General features: G+C 44.9%; 2 long non-coding RNA genes across 2 annotated transcripts in view; one reads left to right on the top strand and one right to left on the bottom strand.

Moving 5' to 3' along the window:
* LOC116081855 overlaps positions 1–6297 on the top strand; it is a 9714-nt gene extending 3417 nt beyond the window's left edge. The window contains exons 2-3 of the long non-coding RNA XR_004115041.1: positions 710–788; positions 5851–6297. This is a non-coding gene — a long non-coding RNA (uncharacterized LOC116081855). The remainder of the gene's footprint in view (positions 1–709; positions 789–5850) is intronic.
* The window catches only part of LOC116081853, a 19134-nt gene continuing 13930 nt past the window's right edge, over positions 4797–10000 (bottom strand). Inside the window, exons 2-3 of the long non-coding RNA XR_004115040.1 lie at positions 5980–6066; positions 4797–5178 (exon numbers count right to left, since the gene is read on the bottom strand). This is a non-coding gene — a long non-coding RNA (uncharacterized LOC116081853). The remainder of the gene's footprint in view (positions 5179–5979; positions 6067–10000) is intronic.

The following is a 10000-nucleotide window of genomic DNA, read 5'->3' as shown; positions in this document are numbered from 1 at the left end:
CTTTCACTGTTTATTTATTTTAATTTTTAAAGTTTTAAAAACAGGGTAGCACTGACCAGTCTAAAACTCCTCCTTATGTAGACCAGCTGTGTTGGAACTCAGGGATATCTGCCTCCTTTGGCCTCTGGAGTGCTGGGATTAAAGGAATTTGCCACCACATCTTGCTCTAGGCTACACCTCTTAAAGTCTCTGCTATCTCCTAGTACTGTCAAGCTGAGGACCAAACTTCAACACATGGGCTGTGGGGGCATTCCAGATTGAATTCTTGCAGTTGGCTTTTGTCACTTGTTTGTTTGTTTTTGGTTTGTTTCTGCGGTTCCTGAAGCTGGAGATGGGAAATGTTCTAAGCAAGTCTTGCTGCAAAATGAGCCTCTTACAGAAGGAAACAGCATCCATTTTCCTTGCTGCCGTTGTGTATCAGCCATCATCAGGCTTCTACTGAAATAGGCCAGCAAGGAAAACAGTTCTACCATGGTCACAGTCAAAGTGTTTGGATTTTGGATTTTCCCCCTACCCCATCAAGCATGTTTCAAGAATGTAAATTGAGTTTTCTTTTGCACGAGTAGCCTTTGTTATTGGTTGTACTTTCTGGCTGGGGTGATATTAAAATGTACTTTGTAGAGCCAGAGATCTGAGAATAACCCATTCAACTGCCCCCTTCTACCTCTACCCCACCTAACCCCCCTTTCCCTCCTCCTCCTCCTCCCAGCCTGGTGTTGCTATGGAACTATCTGATGGACAGCTGGAGAGAGGCATCATCTGCCAGGATTCTAGAGTCATCACAGCAGGTGCAGTCAAGAGGGTAGTTTCTCTTTACAGGGTACAGGTTGCCATAGTTGGCTGAGCTGGCTTGAGGGATGACTCTGGGATGGGGGTGAGGAGTGGTTAGGAAAAGGGCAATGTATTCTGTTAAGTAGTTTGGGTTCAGATGTTCATACTGTGTGTGTCCTAGCACTGTGTCCTAGACTGCTAAGAGCAAGTTTTATGGACTGGAAGGCATAGATGTTTCCAGCAGCTACATAAGGAACACCCAATCAATGTTCTCTCTCCTTCCCTCCTTCTATCTCTGACAGAATTCTATGTAGCCCAGGCTGGCCTCAAATTTAGCTATGTAGCTGAGGATATTACCCTTCTGATCCTCCTCCTGCTTCCTTTTTGAGACCCAGGACTACAACAATGTACCAATATGGGCAGCTTTGTGCAGTACTGAGGAGGGCACCCAGGGGTACATGCATGCTAGGACAGTATTCTGCTCTGGCTGGCCCTCATGCTTAAAAGCTGCAGCCTGAGGTTAGTCTCAATGGGAAGTACTGGGGGTGAAGGGTGGGGGTTTGGGGGACAGAGAAGTGAAGTACAGCTGGAAAGTTCAAGTTTGGATACCTCCCCCCACCCCCAAAGCTGGAATTGACCTGTAAGCGCCTCGGGCAGAAGCCAGAAGCTGGAGAGAGCCTGTCCTCAACCTGCAGAGCTGGCAGCTCAGGGATGCACTAACATACAGCATCAGCAGGAGACCGTGGGCCTCAAAGTCCTTCATCATCTTCCTCCAGTTTTTGGAAGGAGGCCGAGATGTCATGATGCTGGTTGCTATGGAGGCTGTTACTAATCTGAGGAAGATGGCTCTGTGGCTAGGTGGGCTTTATGATCAGTAAAGCCTCGTCAGGAGGAAGACCAGGAAGCCACGTGCCTGAGAGGAACAAAGCTTCATGATTTCTTTTTTCTTTCCTTTGAGAATGAGGACCTTTGAAACTCCCGTAACTCACATTACTTTAACGGCTATTTACTTAGTCTTCCCGAGAAACTTGCTCTTATCACTGGTGGCTGAGCCTGCCTGGGGTGTTATTGTCTGTTAGAGAACCTTGGAACTTTCCCTCACACCCCTCTAATCCACCAGATACTGACCATAGTACCCTGCGGCTGATAAGAGTCTTTTCTGCCCAGAAGTGTCCCTTAGATGTCTTTTCAAAGCTCCAATGAGCAGCTGACAGGTGGCACAATAGAATCAGAATTTTGAGGGTGGGTCCCAAGCTCAGGAGTGCTTTAAACTCCCTCAGGACTCTGATTGACACTGCCTAGGATGAAGGCTGCCAGGGCGTTAGGAGCGCATCCTGATTACTTGCACCTGACTTTGTGCTGCTGGTCAGTTTTTTTCCCCCATCCTCCACCACAGTTTCTTCATATGTGAAATGGGAACAAGAGTGCTACTACCATACACCGTGAGAATTAGGCAAATTAAAATGTGGCTGTCACATGTCAGCACTCTCTGTGTTTGCCATTTATGATGTTCAGGAGCACATATGTAAGAGGGACAGCGACAAGGGGAATGGGCAGGGTGTCCAAGGAACCCCAACAAGGGCTTTAAGAGATGAAGGTGAAAAGACTAGAGATGCTACTCCTGGGGAGGAGAGGACTTCGTTTTAAACATAGTGCCTCCAGATGCCTCTCAGGTGGGAGGGATCATGGCTGCCTCTGCAGAGCTATGGGGGAGAGAACAAAGGATCACAGTGGAAGGTTTCCAGAGCCATCTATCCACCATCAGGTTGACTGTGTCAAGTGAGACTATCCAGATACTGAGTCATCTCATCGGAGGGACTTGGGCCTCCATGGACTTTTATAGCATCTCACTGCTCCGGAGCCAACTTGTCATGGCTATGGAGAAATGGTTACAAATCTCCAGAAATGAAGCTGGCTTCCGTTTTCATAAGGGAAGCCCCTCTTCCATGCATGTCGTGTGACCATTCAGTCACTTCCTCTGTGTGTGCTTGCAGATGGCCCTATCCTTGGCTTGTGCCACCCTTCCCACCCATAATATTGTTCTGCTTTCAGACTAGTAGATCTGGTCACTTCCTCAGACTCTTCATCTTTGGTGACCTCCTCATCTTCCGCATCTCTGTGATTCAGTGCCTAGCCACACCCTTGGGCCGTACAGCTTGTAGGAGGCTCTGCCTTCTAGATTTCCATCCCTGAAGTACCCTCTGCAGCCATAGCTCCGGGCCCTTCCATGGATCCCATTCTGATTCAGCCTCCCAATGGCTTCTTCCTGGTTTTTGGCACCTTGGATTCATGCTGGCTGTATCTGTTCCTCCGTTCCTGGAATTTGGATTCCTCAGTGAGGTGATTTAGCAAAGTCCTCAAAAAGCATCTCATGGCTTACTCTTTGACCTTTTACTGAGTCTCCTTGGACAACCCTTTCATCTCTCCCTCATCTTAAACTGCTGAAACCTCTTGAAGAGACTTGGGCCCCCAGCAGTAACCGGACCCCCTGTGTGTTCCTGCCTCGACTCTCCCAGTGCCCGCAGGCATCTTCCCTCAACTCCATTTTTAGCTCCCTATCGGGTTCCAGCAACAGCTGCTCTGAATCTTTTCCACTCTGCTCCAGCCCTAGCTGACCCTGCTCGCCTCATCGCTGAGACAGAGGTGGGAGCCATCCCAACATGCCACTTTGATTTGGGTTTTGCTTTTCTTTTAAAACATAGACGACTTCTTTCTTTACTCTTCTCATCCTATCTGGGAAAGAAATGTCCCTTACTTTTTCTAGCTTTCTCTCTGTGCTCCTAACTCATCATATCTTTGTCAATTATGACTTTTGTTCAGTTATCATCTCTTGTAATTTCCAGCCTCCCTTGGTTCTGACTCCAAAATCTTGGACTTTCTCTCACTTCCTTTATTTTAAAACACAACCCCAGAGCCCTTCTTTGGTCTTTCTCCTCCATCTCTTCATCCTCTAGTGTCCTGATTCTCTCCCTCCCTGTCATTCCTGGCCACACTCAGCTGATGTTCCTACAATATGCCTTGCCATTTTTTAATCTTCCCTGGGCTGCACACCATCTCGGGAAGTAGGGCAAAGCCTGGTATTGGAGCCAATGGTGCAGGGGTTAGAATCCTGGCTCTTCCCCATGTGAATAACAGAACCTCATTTGGCCTAGCACTAAATACCCCAAAGACAGGTTTCCTCCTGTGGACAATGGAAGCTGTGGTACGTAATTTACTGGGTTATTGTATCAAATGAGGATACAACTTTCAAATGCTGAACATCTAGTTAATGTCTACCCTTTGATTTAGCTACTACTGATTCCTATGATGTGTCTGCTTTCTCGGATCCCTCTGATGAATGTTCACCCACCTCCACAGCCAGGTTATACCTCTCTGTGTGTACCAGTTGGGCCCAAGCCTAGTTCCTTTTCTCTCTGAACTGTTTCTCTTTAGTGTACAGTAGATGCTGTGTTCCATTTTTTTAAAACAAGATCATTTGGACATAGTTATATGAGTGCTTGCAAAGCAGAAAGGCTGTGGAGGTGGGAGTAATTGAGAATCTTAAAAATAATAATAGCTTTTTGGTAAGTGTGATAGCTTATGGCTAGTATGCTCTGATAGCAAACAAACAAGAACGAAACTCCAAGCTGACCTCTCTCCCCTCCGTGACCATATTCTTTAACTAGGTAGAATTTACTACGTAATAAGATTTATAATAACGGCTCTGCAAAGTACTCCTGAACAAGAGCATGTGACTGAGCAAGAGTTAAGGCCATGGGTGGAAAAGTGTTTCCCTTCAGGTTGCTGAGGTCGGATTGTGGCAAGTATTTAAGATAATCCTCACCTGATGGGACTGACCTCAGTTCATATAGATGGAATGAAATGGTTAGAGAGCTGATATCGGAGACTTCATCCTGCCTGAACCAACTCAGACTGGTGAACGCATGCTTTGTGTATGATGCAGTTCTAACATGGGTATGGAAGAGGCCAAGGATGCCTGCCCGTCAGGGCCGAGCTGGAACAAAGTTCTTTCAAGGGTCTGACTCTTTGAGCAAGTATGATAGTTAATTTATTTGATCAGGAGATAAATATTTAGCATGGCAATGTGGATTTGGTTGGTGTGGGCCACTTGGAATACAGAGTCAAATTTAATCTTACTAAAGCTGGGGCTGCCTGGGTAGGCTCCTCTGGGGAAGGGAAGGCAGATGCCTGGAAGCGGGCTGTAGGCTGGACGGCTGTCTGGGCTTAGTGGCTATCAGAGAGGACTGTGTAAGGGACAATCTTCAGCAGCAGCTGCAGTTGCTGTGCTGGCAAGGCGCCTTCACGTGGTTCCCCTTGTCACGAATCTCTGGGCTTGTCACATTATCTGTAGGCGGCCTGAGGTGACTCCCTCTACACATATGAGTTTCCTCCCATTCATCTTTCATTCTGGAGGATTTTCAAAGGGTCATACCATTAAAAGCAAGATCTCAAAAAGCATGCCATACCGGGAAAAAAAAAAAAACATTTGCTTTGGGCCATATATGTATTATTCTGTAAACTTTCCTGGCAAGGGATCTATTTTATGTGTCGTGTTCTATGTAGAGCTTTCCTCCTCAAGGCCAATGCCTTAGAAACCTGGGTCTATTTATTAACCTCAAACCAATATTCAGCAATGAATGCAGTTGTGTACATTCAGGGAAATGGGCCTGGATTTTGTCTACCATAGTTGTCCCTTGGTATCTAAGGGGCTTGGTTTCAGGACTCTGGCAGATGTTAAAATCAATGGCCGCTTACATTCCTTACATAAAGTAGTGCAGCATCACCAGAGACCCTGCACCCATCTTTCCACATTGAACTCATTTGTGGATGGTGGCTATCTAGCACAGTGTGACTGCTGCATGAATAGCTGCCGAGCTGGATTGTTTGGGAATTGACAAGATAAAATAGCCTGTAGATGTTCAGCATGGATGCAGGTTCTTCTCCCCTGAATGTTTTTGATCCATAGTTGGTTGGAACCACAGATGTAGGACTCTTGGGTTTGAAGGGATAACTGTATCCTCTCAAAACCAGATGCAGATGGAGAGTGGTGATAACTACACTTTTTTGTTTTTTTTTTAGTGCCGTGACCTCTTCCTGGCTAAGCTGCTTCAAGGTAGAAACAAGCTCATCTTCCTCGTGGCCCAGAGGCTCGGGCTTTGCCTTCTGCAGAAGTGCTGGGTAACCGGAACACACATGGGAGCAACTTACTCAGACTGTGTAGTCACTGTCCTTGAAGGTCATGCAGACATGCATCACTGACTGCAGGATGCTGTATCCAGAATCCAGACTACTATCCTACAAGGACAGGGAAGTCACACCAGTAAGCAAAGGAAGAAAGGGCCTTAAGGAATCTTTCTCAGCTCTACCTTGCTGATGGAGCTTTTTTTATACTTCCAGATGTCTAAGGTATGGGTTACTTGTCAGAAGCCAACACGAGGGGACTGGATTTATTATTCTTCTTTCTCTCTTTTTATAAGGCCGAGCAGTGGTCCCCCACCCCTTTTTTCATTTTAAAGATTTATTTATTAATTTCATGTATGTGAGTACACTGTCACTGTCTTCAGACACACCAGAAGAGGGCATCGGATCCCCATTACAGATGGTTGTGAGCCACCATGTGGTTGCTGGGAATTGAACTCAGGACCTCTGGAAGAGCAGTCTGTTCTCTTAACCACTGAGCCATCTTTCCAGCCCACTGTGAGTCTCATTGTAGACAAAGCAGAGGACCTGAGAGGTCTTGTATCCTAATGCTTTCTCAAGGTGAATCAAGACTGGGGAGGAAGAGATTGTGGCCTGAGAACAAGTGACAGTCTAAGCGTTCGAAGACAGGAAGCCATCTTGAGCCCCATCTTGAAGTCTCATCTCTTTGTTTCACCAGGAAGCTAACTGACAACTAAAACTTCTGCATATTTGCAGACAGTTTGGTTAAAAGGCACTCAGCAATACCCCCCAGGAAGCCCGAGTAATGATGTGGGATGTGTAGATGGGGCTGACAGCTCTGGGGGGCCTATTCACATCTGGCTTGATGCCTCCTGAATCTGTGAGGGTGGGGGTGGGGCAGGGCAGGGCAGGGACTAGTCACCTTGGCTTATGGACCATAAGCTTTAGGCTCTGAGATGGAAAATGACTTCAGAGTTTGTCCAGGAAGGAAGGGAAACCATGTTTGATAGATTAGTTAAGTAAGCTGTTGCCTATTGGTAGAATGAAAAAGGAGGAAAAGAAAGTCAAATATACTTTCCTTTACAATGAGCTTCAAAGAGCACCACTGGTCTCAAGCATAATAATGTCTGCCTACTGGGGGCGGGGCTTCGGCGGATATTTCATCGTGTGCTATTGTGTAGAGTCAAATGTTTGATTTCATAGAGAGCAAGAAGCAGCTGAGATTTGCCTGGACATGGCTCAGGCTAGGGAGCAATAAAGGCAAATAGCTAGGAGCCTGTAAAGAGATTTTTGTTGGATGAACTACCCCACCCCAATCTAAGTCATAGAGAGCCAAGCTATTTAAGAGAATAGCTTACCCAAGAGCCCACCTTCCCCTTTGACAAGTGTAATCTGGCTGAATCCCCACACATGCCTTTTAGTTTTATATCTTTTAGCTCTTCCCGGGAACCCCCTGAGAAGAACATAAAAGGGACGGGACTCCAGAGGCACACTTGATCAATTTCTGATCAGCTAAAGAAAACTTTGCTAAAACCCAACAGGTATGCTGGTGTCTGTTGTTCAGGGGGGGCTTGATACAGCCAGTTGAGATTGAGTGGAGTCTGAAACAAAAATAGCAGAATGCACAGAAGTAAGTCCTACCACTTCTCTCTCTCTCTCTCTCTCTCTCTCTCTCTCTCTCTCTCTCTCTCTGGCCCATTTTATTGGGGTATCACTTATGTGTGCTCACTAAATATTGCCGTGTGGTCATATGAGATGGCCCCAGCTGCCAGGTGAAACTTACTAGTCCGTTTGTGAACACCCAGTCTTGTTTGGAGACCTGAGGACCTTGACTAGTACAGGTGAATGAATGCTCATTCCAGACTTAGATTTGCATATTTGGGAATAGAGCAGAAAGCGTCATTGTAATTTGGACACTATAATGTTTCATCATCTGATTAAGGAATCTATATGACAGGTGCAATAAGATGCTGTACTGTAGGGAACCACGTCGCGCCACACAAAAGGCCGTGGAATGATTAAAATCAGAACACACACACACACACACACACACACACACCTATGCCTCCTTACACACTTACACACATGGAATGGAATGGAATGGAACAGATCTGCTGTCTGTTACAGGCAGAGCCTTCCTGGGTGCATTTCTATAACAGAACCATGCAATTCTTAGACTCTAGAGCTAGGAATGTTATTTAGGAGGTTGACTGACCAAATTTTGGTCAAGGAAGTGAGCAAAGACAGGAGAGATTGCTTACACCATATTGTGAGTGTAATTTAATGAAATTCAATGAAAATACTTTATTTTAGTCTAACAGGGTGTATAATCTCTCCACATCTTCGCCACCAATAGTGAATGGGTACATTCCTGGATGAGATTTTTTTTTCCCCCTTTGAGAGTTTTGAGTTTCATATAATGTATTTTGACTATATTCATCCTCCAACTTTGTGTCTCTTTTATTTTAAACTCTTTAAGATTAGTTTGTGCTAAGTCCTCTCAGATCTGGAGCTGTCTTGATTCACCAGGGGCTACACTCTTAGAGAAAGCTCACTCATCTTCTCCCAGCGTCTAACAACTATGAACTGCTCCACAGCTGGGCTGGCGTGGTGGGCCCCGCCCCGCCGCGTCCTATGTTTGGCTTGAGCTTATGTGAGGTTTTCCTGAGAGAACTATGCTGAGCAGGTTTTTAAAAGGAATTTAAAAAGAAAAAAATCTGTTAAAATCTTCGTTCAGTTTCCAAAATGAAATGTTTTAGTGTATGTGTGTACGTAGTTCCCAAAGTAAAAGTTAGTTTGTGATGCTGTACAGGTTAGGTTTTGTTGTTGTTGTTGTTTTTTGTTTGTTTGTTTTTTCAGCTTGGCTTAAGCTAGGGTCATCAGAGAAAGAGTCGTCTCAGTTGGGAAAATGATTCCATGAGACTGGCCCATAGGCAAGACTGTGGGGCATTTGTTCTTGATTAATGATTGATGGGCGGGGGCCCAGGCCACTGTGGGAGGTGCTATCCCTCGGGCAAGTCTTGGGAAGTAGAAGAAAGGTGAGTCTGGAGAGCAATCCAGTAAGCGGCCTTCTTCCGTGGTTTCTGATTCACTTCCTGTCTCTAGGTTCCTACCTTGAGTTTCTGTCCAGACTTCCCTGCAGGATGGACTGTCAGGTGGCATGGATCCGTACGGACCTCATAGCTTGCTTTTGGTTTTGATCTTTATCACAGTGATAGAAAGCCAGCCGCCACAGGTCCTGGGCTTCGTGGCCGAGAGTGGCAACGTAAAGGAGGCTATCGTTAGCGTTGCCGCAGAATCAGTCGCTCTTCAACACATCTAGAATTGTCCTAGTGTACGGCGCCGAGGAGGGATCTTGGTGTTGTTTATCGAGACAAGATCACTGGTATCTCAGGCTGGCCTCAAATAGCATGTATAGAGGATAACTCGAAGTCCTAATCCTCCTGCCTCCATCTTCCAAGTGCTGGGACTATAGGTGTGTACCCCCACACCCAGACAAATAGTATGCTTCAATACTAACTTATGTTTTAAATGATTATTAAATACAGCCATTTAACCAGAATGTTGACTAGTGGGAATGATTAGGTATGCTACCTTAAAAAAAACAAGGTAAAACAAAACTTAATTTTTTGCTCACAAAATGTCTTGCTGACCACCTATACTATTTCTAGGTTCTTTATTTGACAACATGGGAGAAATGTTGTGTATTCTACTCAAGGGTGCTCAGGTGGAGAGGATGAGGCCCATGGGATTCCTTTTTTCTTCCTGTCTTCCTGCCCAGTCTCCCCCTTCTTCCTTACTTTTGGTTTCTAAATTTATTATTGCTATCACTATTATCAAAATTAATAATCTTATATTTATTATACCAATGTTAACATCACATCATTTACTATATTGACAGCAACTTAATTAATATAATTGATATAATAGCAATATTATATTAATTATAAATATTACAATATATAATATACAATACACAATTAATTACATAATTAAATATAATCAATTGTGTATTATTATGATTAAATACTACATTATATATTAGTATAACATATAATATACAACATAT

This window comes from Mastomys coucha, unplaced genomic scaffold (genome assembly GCF_008632895.1).
Source record: "Mastomys coucha isolate ucsf_1 unplaced genomic scaffold, UCSF_Mcou_1 pScaffold7, whole genome shotgun sequence".
Taxonomy (NCBI): domain Eukaryota; kingdom Metazoa; phylum Chordata; class Mammalia; order Rodentia; family Muridae; genus Mastomys; species Mastomys coucha.
This window is presented reverse-complemented; position numbering and strand designations above follow the sequence as displayed.